This window comes from Lissotriton helveticus, chromosome 7 (assembly GCF_964261635.1).
Source record: "Lissotriton helveticus chromosome 7, aLisHel1.1, whole genome shotgun sequence".
Taxonomy (NCBI): Eukaryota; Metazoa; Chordata; class Amphibia; order Caudata; family Salamandridae; genus Lissotriton; species Lissotriton helveticus.
The window spans coordinates 824422785-824437489 of record NC_136068.1 but is presented as its reverse complement, the minus strand read 5'-3'; the positions used below and the strand labels follow the sequence as shown (position 1 = coordinate 824437489).

Genomic DNA, 14705 nt, shown 5'->3' with positions numbered 1-14705 from the left:
GCCGATTCAACAGGGGATGGAGGGGGGTTGAGCTCAGAAGGCCACCACAACGACGGAAGCAAAGGGGCTCTTTGGTTAAAAAACAGAACCTCGGTTTTGTCAGTATTTAACTTGAGGGTGTTACACGTCATCCCTGATGCAATGTTAGAGAGGCAACATTTAAAATTAGATAGGCTGTCGTCAGAGTGATCTCTAAATGAAAATATTAGCTGAGTACCATCAGCGTAGGAGACCACTCCGACACTGCAGTCTTCTATTACCTTAGCTAGCGGTGCTAGGTATACATTAAAAAAAAGGGGCTGAGTGTCGACCCTTGGGGGACTCCACAACTCAAGGGTTTTTTTTCTTTAGAAGCAAAGGGCCGGCACCAGACCTGCTGCGTTCTTCCCGTTAAGAATGATCTTATCCAGGCCAGGGAAGTGCTTCGAATCCCTAGGTTATGAAGTCTGTCAAGTAGGATGGTGTGCAAGACCGTATCGAAAGCCGCTGACAGATCAAGGAGCACCAACATAGCTACCTCGCCTCTGTCCACGCTCTCGAGAATAGTCTCGGTTACCTTCAAGAGAGCCATCTCCGTACTATAACCGGATCGAAATCCGGATTGTGAGTCGTGAAGGAGTTCTCTGGATTCCAAGTAATCGGCCAGTTGTTCCAGCACAACTTTTTGCAGTGCTGGTTTAGGGAGGAGAGATATAGGCCTGTAATTGCTGAATACAGCTGGGTCGGCCTCAGCCTTTTTTAAGATGGGGATCAGCATGGCCTGCTTCCACACTGTGGGAAACAGGCCTAAGGATAAGGAAGAGTTCCAAATTGAGATTAGGGGGGCAGTGATAACTGGCGCAAGGGTGGTGAGAACCTGGGTGGGAACAGGATCTAATGGTGATCCAGATTTACACTGTCGGATTTTCAGCAGAGGTGTGTCTAGTGAGAATGGTTTAAAAGCACAGAGCATTCTATCCTGGGGGATAGTTGTATCTTGGGCAGGACTCTTGTAATAACCTGTATATTATGTGTATGCATATTTCCCACTACTCCATCTGTAGAACACTCTGGTGTGATGTCATTTGGAGTGTTGTTCTATGAAGCGGTCAGTTGGAGTAGGGCTGAGTGCCCAGCTGGGTGCTCCTGGTGGGGTTATCTACTGATGTACTACTGATATCCATCTATCTTCAATAAATCTACCTGAATATCACCAACCTGCATGGAGTCAGTTACTACATTTATTTGGCGACGATTTAAACTACAGAACCTGCATCTGCTACCTCTGAGGACCACTGAAGACATCCTGTGTTCCTACTATCAACCTCAAGTAACTTTAAGCAACCTTGAAACTACAATTTGTTCCAACTCTTCATCTGGCATAAGTCAGCCCCACCAGTGACGTGCTCCTGGTGGGGTTATCTACTGATGTACTACTGATGTACTACTGATATCCATCTATCTTCAATAAATCTACCTGAATATCACCAACCTGCGTGGAGTCAGTTACTACAACTCTCCAACCGACTCACATCGGATTGTTTAAAGGCGGAGAAGATGTCAATGATTTGGTTATAAAAAAACTCAGACAAGCCGCCGCAAAGCTCTTGACTGGGTTTAATCGTGCTGGCAAGAGCCATTGGTTTAGTGAAATCCTTCACGATTTGAAACAATGATTTAGCAGAATTATCCGCCGTGTTAATTTTAATCACAAAAAATTCTTTCATAGTGGTGCGTTTGAATCTATGAATTTTTTTTAATGCAGCTCTATAGGTGACTTTGGCGAGAGGGTCATAGGTGAGTCGCCAGCGGCGCTCGAGCTTCTTACAGCCACTACGTTCTTTGCGTAATGCCTGCGAGAACCATGGAGCTGAAGGTTTGCACCCTGGAGCAATAACTGTGGGCCATGAATAGAGCCCCTCCCCACAACCTCCCACTTTACTGTGACGAATACACAGGCTGCCATTACTTTCTGTCTGTAGTGATAAACCATGACTTTTACTTTTATGGATCCATCTCTAGACTCTAAAGGGCAGAAAACCCAATGGTGTAAAAGGGCTCTAATGCAAGCAACAGAACAGCTCCCTTGTCCCCCTGCATTTTGACAGTAAAAGACAGCAAAATATTGAGTTAGAGTGGGCTCCTCACACACAGTCTAACACCTGGGTGCCGGTGCACCTGGTACACCGCGGATAGCTACGCCACTGAGGAAACCTGCTTTTATATCTGTGCAACCTGACATCCGGCTGTTCCTCGTTGGATAACAACGGGTAGGCTACCCCAGGACTACATTTGACTAGGCCCACAGTATCACTGCTACCATCACAGCAGCACAAGATGTTTACAACAAGTGCTACAAAGTCTCTTCAGAGCTCTACTCTGCTATGGGTGGCCTAATGCATAGGCCTCGCCACAGAGTGTTGTGCAAAGGATTCCCTTTCTAGTCTTTCCTGCCAGTGTGGATGTGGCATTAAGACGGAAAGGCACATGTGGCAAAGGATGGCCAACATTGTGGTCAACATATCACAAGAAGGCCACTGAATGTTGTAGGTGCTGAAATGAATCACTCATGCCACTGACCTACTTTCCACCCCACTGTACTTAAAAGCAGCATGGAAATTAAGTTCTAACTATAAAAAATATTACTATATGGATTACAATTCAATGATCCACGGTAGGTGTGGTTAAATATAAAAGCAAGCTATCGAGGCTATAGTAATGTAACCCTGATTCAGAGTGCCTCAATTCAGTCCCTCACGAGAAGGAGGTAGAGGAGACAAAGGTCAGTGCCAAGTGATGTACGATCGATCATAATTATTATAGTCTTGATGTAGCATTGGAGATGGTTTTGCCGCAGTAAATCGGATGATGCTGTGAACGTCTAGAAATGATATGAACGTGTAATCAGTGATGTTGAGTCTAATAATTTACAGAGACCCCAAGCTAATGTGAAATTTGTTTACTCCTCTCAGACTGGTGTGTGGAGTTATTGTTTTCCGTAGAGTCCTTTGTTGGTCCCTAAATTATGGTATTTCAGGATTACACCACTCATTGGTGTAGACTCTAGTAAATTTTCCAAATTTTGCACAATCCATTAGTATCAGGATCTACTAAATGAATACTCCAGTAGCGTGTAGTCACAACACCTTTTACGGTGGTATCTGCAAAGACTCCATTCAACCTCACCCCTTTGAGGTACATTGGCGTCTCCATGATTCAGTAACTCATTTGATGCTAGCAGCGCAATTTCTTAATTTTCCAGTTTCACATGGTGTAGCTTCGACAAACGACAACCAAAAAAAGCTTCCTATTTGCTCCAAATCTATAACCGGGCCAATGGACTGACTCATAAGAGCATTCCCAAAGATAACTTCTTGTTTCCTATATAAAGACTGTACACCTACTCTGAATTTAGCAACCAAATCACTTTATTAAGCTTCTTGGTCTAAGGTTTAAAGGGAGACACATTTCATATTTACTCTTGTGGAAACTTACACAAGTGGAAAGCCCATCATAGTTCTCTTGTGGGAAGCATCAGATGCCTTTGCTTTGATGCTTCCCAAAATGTCCAGTGAACAGGACAACTGTTGCACTTTTAAAGTAGGAATGTACTATTTTGCATTTATTTATTTATAAAGTTTTATAGAGTCAGAGTGGTTTGGATCAACAACTGATTGCTGTTTTATACAGCGCGAACAAGATCCCGAAGGATATCAGAGCGCTTTACAAACGGATGGAAGGAAGGACAAAATGCAATATCGACATCAAGTAAGAATAATAACAATAATAATCGCATAGTTACAAGACAAATGAATCAAGGAGAGTATTACAGTGAACAGGTATATAGTGGGCTACGAAGGGTGGCACACTATGCGGTAGAGAAGAGCAGTATCAAAATGATGGTAACATGGTTGTAGGATCAATGACTTCGGGCAGGTGAGCCTGGCCCAATTAAGGTAAGAACGTATTCATTAGGAATCTTTTAGCTTCCAGTTTGAAAGCAGTTGTTGAGGAGGTTCTGCGTACTTCCGGTGGAAGAGAGTTCTATATCTTTGGGGCAGCGCTGGAGAAAGCTCGGTGACGAGTTCTCTTTTTGCTAAGGATGAGTGGTTTCAAGAGGAGAGTGTTAGCGCTCCTTGAGGCTCTACCACCACAGGACAGTTCAAGCTTTTGAGCTAGGTACCTGGGAGTTTTGAAATGCAGGGTTTTGTGTGTCAGAACGGCAATCTTTAATTGAAGTTGAGCTTCTTAGGGCAACCGTTTAAGAGATTTTATGACTGAGGAGATGTGCTCAATTCGTTTGGTACCTGTAACCAGTCTAGCCACAACGTTCAATTATGCCCCTAGTGGAGCCAGGGTGTATTTGGGAAGGCCACAGAGCGTAGCGCTGCCATTGTCTAGCCTCGGCAAGACAAGCGCTTGGACCACCTGCTTGAAATCAGAATGTGGAAAGAATGGTTTGATATTTCTAGTGTCCTCATCAAGTGGGTAGCTCCCTTGCACACATTGCTGATGTGGTTTTTCATATTCAGGTGCTTGTCCAGGGTGATTCCGAGAGATTTGGCTGAATCAATAATGAGAGGGGTGCAGTTGAAAGCAGAGAGGTGATTCATCCAAAGGTCAGGTTTGGGGATGTGGTTTGGGATGTGGTTAGGAATTCAGTTTTGGAGGTGTTGAGCAGGAGATGGTTCTCAGTTAGCCAATTTTGAGAAGACTTTAAGGTAGTGTTGAGTGAGATGATGCTCTACAGGATGAGATTTTCAAATAAAGGTGCGTATCGTCCGCATACATATGGAAGAGAATGTTTGTGGAATTTAGTGAATTAGCTTATGGTTCCAGGAAAAGGTTGAAGAGGATAGGAGATAGGGCTGACCCTTAGGGGACACCCATGAGTACTGGAGAGGGCTGGGAGAGGGAGTGGTTTGCCTTGACTCTTTGTGATCTGTGGTGGAGGAAGGATGAGAACTATTGAAGCACCCACCCCAAAAAACCCATCCTGTTCTTCAGAATAGATAGGAGGTTATCATGGTTAACCGTATCGAATGCGGAGGAAAGGTCAAGGAGGATTAGGAGGCAGGATTCATTTTGGTCATGCATTTTTAAAATGTCATCCATAACATGGGTGAGAGCTGATTCAGTACTGTGCCCCTTACGAAAGCCGGAGTTGGAAGTTCTCTATGTGAGCACAAAGTTGGGATTGAATGCATTTTTCTAGGAGTTTGGCTAGGGAGTGAATATTGGAGATAGGGTGGAAATTATGGAGGTCAGTTTTATCCGCGTTAGGTTTTTTTAGAATAGGAAACACCCGAGCTGCTTTTACGCAGTCAGGGATCGTGGCTTGTAATAGAGAAGTGTTTACAATCCTTGACCAGGAGGGGAATGAGTACATTCTTGATTTCTTTGAAGATGGCCGGGGGGAAGTGGGTCTCTGAAGTGGTTAGAGGGGTTGATATTCAGAAGAATCTTATTTATGTCTTTTTCGCTGAATGGGGTAAAGGAGCCCCATGACGCATTGTTCTTAGTGATCAGGCTGACAGGCTTGCATTTTTCTAAGAGGTCAAGGGGCGGTGCAGATCCAGAGGATGGCAGGAAAGCATTCTTAGAGGCAAGTTAAATGGTGAGGAGTCTTGATTTTCTCAGTGAAGAAATCAGCAAGTTTGTCGCAAGAGGGTGGGCTACCTCCAGAGTCAGAGTGGTTTGGATCAACAACTGATTGCTGTTTGACCAGTTCGAAAAGTTTCTTGGGGCGGTTTGAGGCTTGATCAAGTTGGTGTCTGAAATAGTCGGCTTTAGCTCTCTTGATTTGTTTGTTGTAGAAGCCCCTACCATCTCAAAGGAGTTTTAGTTGGTCCAAGGAGGGATTGGATTTCCAGGAACTTTCAGCTGCCCTGAGGTTGCAGTGTTCTGTGTTTAAATTGTCGTTTTGGATATTTTTGTTGAGGCATTTTTTTGTTTGAGTGGTGCAATGTCATCCATGATGTTAGAAATGGTCGAGTTGTAGGAGTCGGTGAGTAACTGAACCTCAACCAAGTCAGCATGGGAGGAGAGGGCAGATTTACAGTGGGCTGATAGTTCATCTGAGTTTATTGATTTAAGGTCTCTTTTCCAGATTTTAGATAGTAGAGCAGAGTAGGGCGGCGCAGAGTAGGGCGGCACAGAGTAGAGCGCCGCAGAGTAGGGAGGCGCAGAGTAGGGAGGCGCAGAGTAGGGAGGCGCAGAGTAGGGCGACGCAGAGTAGGGCGGCGCAGAGTAGGGCGGCGCAGAGTAGGGCGGCGCAGAGTAGGGCGGCGCAGAGTAGGGCGGCGCAGAGTAGGGCGGCGCAGAGTAGGGCGGCGCAGAGTAGGGCGACGCAGAGTAGGGCGACGCAGAGTAGGGCGACGCAGAGTAGGGCGACGCAGAGTAGGGCGACGCAGAGTAGGGCGACGCAGAGTAGGGCGACGCAGAGTAGGGCGACGCAGAGTAGGGCGACGCAGAGTAGGGAGACGCAGCGTAGGGAGACGCAGGGTAGGGAGACGCAGGGTAGGGAGACGCAGGGTAGGGAGACGCAGGGTAGGGAGACGCAGGGTAGGGAGACGCAGGGTAGGGAGACGCAGAGTAGGGAGACGCAGAGTAGGGAGACGCAGCGTAGGGAGACGCAGAGTAGGGAGACGCAGAGTAGGGAGACGCAGAGTAGGGCGACGCAGAGTAGGGCGACGCAGAGTAGGGCGACGCAGAGTAGGGCGACGCAGAGTAGGGCGGCGCAGAGTAGGGCGGCGCAGAGTAGGGCGACGCAGAGTAGGGCGGCGCAGAGTAGGGCGGCGCAGAGTAGGGCGGCGCAGAGTAGGGCGGCGCAGAGTAGGGCGACGCAGAGTAGGGCGACGCAGAGTAGGGAGACGCAGAGTAGGGAGACGCAGAGTAGGGAGACGCAGAGTAGGGAGACGCAGAGTAGGGAGACGCAGAGTAGGGCGACGCAGAGTAGGGCGACGCAGAGTAGGGCGACGCAGAGTAGGGCGACGCAGAGTAGGGCGACGCAGAGTAGGGCGACGCAGAGTAGGGCGACGCAGAGTAGGGCGACGCAGGGTAGGGAGACGCAGGGTAGGGAGACGCAGGGTAGGGAGACGCAGGGTAGGGCGACGCAGAGTAGGGCGGCGCAGAGTAGGGCGGCGCAGAGTAGGGCGGCGCAGAGTAGGGCGGCGCAGAGTAGGGCGGCGCAGAGTAGGGCGGCGCAGAGTAGGGCGGCGCAGAGTAGGGCGGCGCAGAGTAGGGAGACGCAGAGTAGGGAGACGCAGAGTAGGGAGACGCAGAGTAGGGAGACGCAGAGTAGGGAGACGCAGAGTAGGGAGACGCAGAGTAGGGAGACGCAGAGTAGGGAGACGCAGAGTAGGGAGACGCAGAGTAGGGAGACGCAGAGTAGGGAGACGCAGAGTAGGGAGACGCAGAGTAGGGAGACGCAGAGTAGGGAGACGCAGAGTAGGGAGACGCAGAGTAGGGAGACGCAGAGTAGGGAGACGCAGAGTAGGGAGACGCAGAGTAGGGAGACGCAGAGTAGGGAGACGCAGAGTAGGGAGACGCAGAGTAGGGAGACGCAGAGTAGGGAGACGCAGAGTAGGGAGACGCAGAATAGGGAGACGCAGAGTAGGGAGACGCAGAATAGGGAGACGCAGAATAGGGAGACGCAGAATAGGGAGACGCAGAATAGAGTGGCGCGGACTGGACTGGTGTAGAGTGGCCTAAAGTGAAGTGGTCTGGAGAGTTTGAGTGAAGTGGAGTAGAGTGTCGTTAAGTGAAGTGGCGTTAAAGGGTGATAGTGTGGAGCGGAGTATCGTAGAGTGGAGTTGCATTGAGTAAAGTGGAGTGGCGTTGAGTATCGGCAAATTGAGTGGCGTTGAGCAGCACAGAGTGAAGTTAAGTGTAGTGATGTTGCCTCATGTGCAATGGAGTAGCGTGGTAGAGTGGAGGGGCGTAGAGTGGCATAGAGTACAGTGTCATGGAGTAGAGTGGAGATGATGGCATAGAGCGGAGTATGCATGTTGTGGTAGCGCACTGCCATTGCAGACAACATATTTTCAATTAAAATGGCCATTACATTTGCACACACAAAGTCTTAAACTATACAGCGTTAAACGATAATGTGTGGAAATGGCAGAATGTTGTGTATTGATTTGTTTTGATCCTATTAAAATATTTGGTTTCATCACACTTCAAAGTTACAAAAAAAGTGCTTCATTTGTGATTTCCTAATTCTGATATATTCTGAAATATTTGCACAGTTCATATACAGACATTTACTTTTTGTTGTGTGCTAGAAAAAAGCCTTTCGTTTGACACCCCAAGTACCCAGCAAGATTGTCTCATAAATCCTCTGACTTTGACATCAGAGAAAGCAAAGTAAACACTAAACCCTCTGAAGACGGAGCCTGACATTTGACCTCGATATTTGAATGCACAACAAATGTGATAAGATAAGAACATCATTTAAAGGCTTGTTTACAGAAAGCGAGCTCTCGTGGAAGAATACAAGGAGCCAGTCGAGAAGTGATAAGGAAGGGACACAGATGTGCTGAACAGCCTAAAACAAATAAAACCAGCAAGTAGAAAGCAACTGTGAGTTACAAAGCGAATGGTAAGCAATGGGCGGAATGCATCTAGGTCAGCTTTCAGCATGCCTCCTGTATGTCTTTGCAAACAGACAGCTGTGCTGCCTGGTAGGTTTGTTTTGACCTAAAAAGAAGACCACCACCACAATCCATAACTCCTTGGGTAATATCAGCAGAAAAAAACGTTATTAAAATGGCAAGCGTAAATCCTACTACAATTTTAAAATTATAAAGAACATAAAGAGTAAGTATGAAAAGTTTATTCCTGACAAGGTCAGAAGTAAAACTTTATCCAGGGTTGAGAAAAAAAGGGGTTGGGGTAAAATTGAACTTGTAAACACACAACAGATTTTCGCATGGGTAAATCTATATCAGCATATTTGCACGTGCTAAAAAGTAGTTCACAAATATTTTGTTGGAGAACTATTTCCTTGCTTACTTCTGTACATTTTTATAAATTCATGAAAGCTGTAAATCTACACGAATGCTAGGAAATTCACCATTGGGTTTAGTTTTGTGATTAACTTTAAGAATTGGGCCCCTAATTAGGTCTGGCATTAACCAAGATCTTTTTGTTTTTATTAAAATTATCTCTATATTAATCTATAGGCTGACTTAACTGTCAGTGACCCCATTCTGCTCATTCACAAGAAGGATATTGGCACACTACGTAGTTTTGTTCAGTGCAAGGGGCTAGTGTGGCAATGTGTGCTTTTTGAAACCAAAATATATTTTTGCTTTTTGCCAATGTTTGTTATAATGGTTCGGACCCGGCAGATCCCACAACAATAAAGTTTTACAAAAACCATGTTAAAACAAGAAACACACTGCAAAACCAAAATGCTGGCCAACAGTGTCAGAACTATTGGCTTTGCCAATCCTTGTTAAAGTTCATGTTTCCCATAATCTTAAAGAAACTGGTTGCACTAATTTTCCATTATGAATATTTTTAGAAATCCTAGCACGCATCAACACATTTTTCTACATGATGCTTCAAAGAAATGGTACCTAAAAGTTCACAGAAGTTTAGTAAAACATTTTTCTTTCCTAGTTGCATTTTTCTGTGGACATTTTATTTTTAAAGCAAAGAATCCTCAATCTTACTTTCAGGATTCTGCACATATTTGCATCTAATTGGAGAGCATTCTGGGAGCATTATATGATGCTGTATATTGTTAGACTTTGCAAACGTATGTGCGCATTTTTACACTGGAACCACTGTCGGTAGCGCAGATCGACACTTCCTAAGAGCACCCAGCCTAATAATAAAGGCTTTGCAGTAATAAACCATAAAAAAGTTCGAATAGCATTAGCTTATGGACACAAATATTAGCTTAACTGCAGACAGTGGCCTTCTCAGATCCATAATGTGGCACTGTGAACTGGCAGCCAAAGGGTTTGTGCTTCTTGGGGTTGGGCCTACTTGTCCCAAAGAACCTTGAACCCCAAAAATATGTCCTGGTGGGCTATCGGAATCCCACAACCCTGCAAGAGGAAACGCAGGTGCTGGAAGCCAGGGGCAGGTGTGCTCCAGCAAACACAAAAACTTATGCTGGATTCCAGAAGGTGAATGAGCAATGAAGATGCCTTTAAATTGTATCTCGTCATAGAGGTCAAATGTCAGGCTCAGTCTTCTGATAAATTGCTGCATATTCTTTTATTGTGGAGACAAGTTTACTTTTCTTTCTCTGACTGCAATTTGAGAGAATTTTGTAACAAACTATGTGACAAGCTTTCTGCGTGTGAAAGGAAAGGCTGTTATTTGTTTTCTAACCCACAACAAAATGTGAACTGTACAAAGATCTCAAAACATATCAGATAGGAAATCACATTTGAAGTACTTTATTTGTAATATTGAAATGTTATTAAATCATATTTTAATAGGGTCAAAACAAATCTAGACACATTACTTGATGATGCACAAATGATCAATATTCACTAAAAACCAATTTCCACATGTCATCAATGGTGTGCTATATAGTTTTATCAGTATAACTAGGTCTAAGCAAATTTGGTGGCCAGTTCAATCAAAAATGGGAAGCCTGTAAATGACAATACGCTACCACAGCATGCTTTAGTAATATATTTCCGACAATGTGTTCCAAAATGCACGACCAGCTACACATCTCATCCTGGTGGTTCATTTGCCACACTTTTTCTTTATGGAATGCTTGAGTTATTCACAATCCTATGACTCCAATGACCAAATACTGATGGCACTGCACTACTCCCAACTACTCCCTAATTGTTCCAGTACCTCTAACGACCCATGTTCAAGCAGTGTCAATGTGCAAATGTAAGCGAGAAGAGAAACACATGCAAGAGGTCTAAGCAGACCCTCCAGGATTTTGCGATTTGTCGTGAAATCGGCACTTTCGTAAAAATGACGCGATTTTTACAAAAGTGCCTGGGAAATCAGCATTTTTGTAAAAATGCCGCGATTTTTACAAAAGTGCCCGGGAAATCGGCATTTTTGTTAAAAAATGCGCGATTTTTACATAAGTGCTGTTGGTGCAATGATTTGAGAAATATGCTGATCCCGGCTCTGTGATGCGCTGCGACCCTTGGCTCACAGTTTTGAGTTGCAATGTTACAGGGCCCAGTTCCCCTGTTTTCTATTGCCGGGTTTGGCTTAGAGCCTTGTTGAGCGTGCTTTTAGAAGCAATGAACTCACATTCCTTTGTTTACTTTCTTTATTTACTGAAATTCCCTTTTGGGCGTCCTTCGACCAGGGTTGTCTAATGTCTTAGAGGCTCAGTCACAGCCAGCTCTGCTTTCGATACAATTAACGTTTTGTGCTGGTAGTGGATAGTACCACCCTGAACATATAACATACTTGTCAGATGCCAGGTGGCTCGAGGGCTAAATTCGCCAATTACCTGCGGCTCTTGAGAACTCCTTTTGAAGAACCGCAGCGCTAAGGGGGAGGCAGGGCCGCGCGGCGGTCCCGTGCTCGTGACGGAACCGCTCCGTCACGGCCCTCGGGTGAGCTGTGCTTGTGACGGAACGGTTCCGTCACGGCCCCGCCCGCCCATTAGAACGTCAGCGCAGGCGCGGAATTCGCGGCGAGCGGGCCGTGACGGAACCGTTCCGTCACCAGCACAGCCCACCCGAGGCTCGTGACGGAACGGTTCCGTCACGAGCATGGGAGGGGTTAAGAACAGCTTACAGCTCTAGTTTTATTAGTCATTTTGCTGTGCCACGTTTCCTGTGGGTGTTATTCACTGGGACTGGCTCAGAGCGTGATTAGATTGACATTCCTGTGATTGTTTTAGTACACCCAGCATAACACCATGACCTTCATCTTCAAGTTTGTGACACTGACTGGGTGCAAGGTAATTAGACCGAGGCATGGCTTGTGTTCCTCTGTTTGGACAGATATGCCAAGATGTGTTTCACGCAAGTGCATTGTTGCATTTGAACAATTTACACTTTCTCCAGCAGCTCGGCTGGAAAGGGTAGTGAGAAAGTAACCCCAGTATAAGCATTATGATACACTAGCAGACTTGCAATTGTCAATACTTTCATTAATAAATGTAAAGGGCTGATGTGCAGGATCAGGGTTATGTAAGTCCCGAAAGACAGAGGCCCTTGAACAAATTAGAACACTGTAAATGTTAAATTAAGAATAATTCCGATAGGTAAAAAGGGAGTTCGATTTCAATTCCACATCAACGATGCATAAAATTATATTAAGTCGAGAGAGGTCAAAATATAATAGAATATGTGATAAACAAATATTGTTCAGTAATGAACTAACATAAATGCACTCAGTTCTTAAGTCAAAAGCGAGTAATTTATTTTATAATATGGGATAATAGTCATGATCTTACTTCCCTATACAGACCCTCAAGGATTTCGTAATTTCAGCCTGAAAATGAATGATTATGAGAAAAATAAAGTGCAGCAAAAATGCTGCTAAGTTTCCAAATTTGTGCCGCTAAATTTCCATATTTGTGCCGCTAAATTTGCTAATCCATGCCGCTATATCCTGTGCGGGTCTGTCTAAGGTTAACTGATAAAATAATGTATCATCTTTAAATTGGAAAGTAACCAACATCAATTTTAATAAGGATTAGTAATAATCTATGCAACAGAAACAATAGTAACTAGTGGAATTTCCAGTTTTCCCATAGAAAAGATATGTTCATACCACAACCAATAAATATTGTTCACAACAGTATATGTGTCTACTAGATGTGGCCTTACTGTACAAGATTCCATTGGGGGGTGTAAAGAGAACATTATTTGGCATAAGAGGACGTAAACTGGAGCAATAGCTTGTTAGATCTTAATGTTTTAGGCACCTGCACAGGGTCTGAATCCTGGTCTTCGCAAACCTGCTCTACCAACATTTACCCACTAAAGGTGACAACATGGTAAAGGAGAGGAAATCCCATGTGGGTATATGAGGGTCATTTTGAGGCATCCACAAAGAGAAAATGTACTGAAGGCTTGCTTACAGCATGCTGAAAAGCACACCTGAAGGGGGCAGAGCTGGTCACCAGTGAGTCAAGTACATGTCAGCATGAAAGGTTTACTATGCTCTCCTTATTTGGTAGTCAATCTCAGCATTCTACATCAGCACTGATATAATTCATAGAGGTGCAAAGAGGTGGGGTTGGCTACTGTTACCCTATATTTAGTTTGTAGGTAATTGAACAACTATGCTCGGCAAACTGATTCAGAGTGGTCCAATTCCTTATGAATCCGACATCATCCTCTTCATAGACCCCCAACACACTGTGCCACCTTCGCTGATTGTTTGGTAGATAGTGTGTATTAATCAGTAGCGCAACCCCACTGACTCTCTGCTGTTACCCGTGTGCCTCAAACCAAGAGTCCAGAAGCATGGAATCAACAATGATCCTTCAATTCAATATGAGACCTTTAATAGCACCATTTACTTCACACAAAATGATAACTTCCGAAATAGTTAAGCCTATAGCTGTCGCCATCAAAATCTATTAAATGTAATACAAATGGAGATAAAAATGCTATCCTTCTGAGAAGAAGGAATCTTTGCAACATACACATTTTTCGATTATCAGGATTACAGTATAAAAAAAGAAAATGTACACATAGTCTCTACACACTTCTGCTCCTTAATCGTCTTCTCAGGGCGCCCGATAAAAGGCAAAGACATAAATGGTGTCTTCTGCCAGTGTATTCCCTGTTTGGGTCCATTAGAGGCAGGTAGGGCTCTATTTACTACCTCTTTACCTTCACATGTACCGTTTCACAACTTCTCCCTCCCTTGCTCTGTAACCTAAATGCCTTTTTTTCTCTCACAGAATCACTTACCTGGACCCCCTCTCTTAGTTCCCTAAGGTTACTCACACCGAGGAGGTATGCTACCACTGCCCGGTGGCCTGTAGAGACCCATGTATGTGTGATGTCTGAGTATTACCTATGTTATTACTCTTCAGCTCTGGGGAAGCAGGGCGGTGGGGTGGGTCCTCTAACTCTGCAGCATGGCTGGGTGTACAATGTCCATTCTGATGGTTTACTCTGGTGCCACTCCTCTGTTGTTGCCTTAGAATGTATTCCTAGAGGCCATTATATGTATGGTGTCTGCTTCCACTCCTTGGGAGTATCCATCAGACCATGTAGCACGTCTGGTATAATGCCGCCCAGCCCTTTGGGTTTCGCCTCTGATATTCCTGGATGGATCCCGCATGACTACGTAACACGCGGGTTACATCACACCAATTGCTATGGGTTGCTCCCTGCCACACCTGGATGAACTAACTTGGCATAAACAAAGGCTGATCACATAATAGTTTCTCTTTTGTCAATCTACAGTGACACGTCTGAATATGTAATAAGGCGGGTTGTGTAACACCCATTCTTATGAGTTGTTCCCTGCCACACCTGGGTGGACTCCTTAAGCATATACCATGGATGCTTATATAATGTTTCTCTGTTGATACCCGGAGGACCCATCAGAGCATACAATGTCTGGTTGTATAATGCCCACACCTATGGGTTGCTCAATGCCACTCCTGGGCAGACTCCATAGAACATTTACCCTTGATGGCTGCATAATGCTCTTTCCTTTACGTTGTGCTGCTGCAGACTACCTAGCATTTAACATAATTAAAGCAAGACAACACCCCCAAGGGTAGCATCCTTCACTTCTGTGAAGGA

The 14705-nt window shown here is 45.0% G+C and overlaps 1 protein-coding gene across 2 annotated transcripts in view; it reads right to left on the bottom strand.

The window, feature by feature from the left end:
- KLHL3 (kelch like family member 3) overlaps positions 1-14705 on the bottom strand; it is a 574547-nt gene that overhangs the window by 482139 nt on the left and 77703 nt on the right. The window lies entirely within an intron of this gene.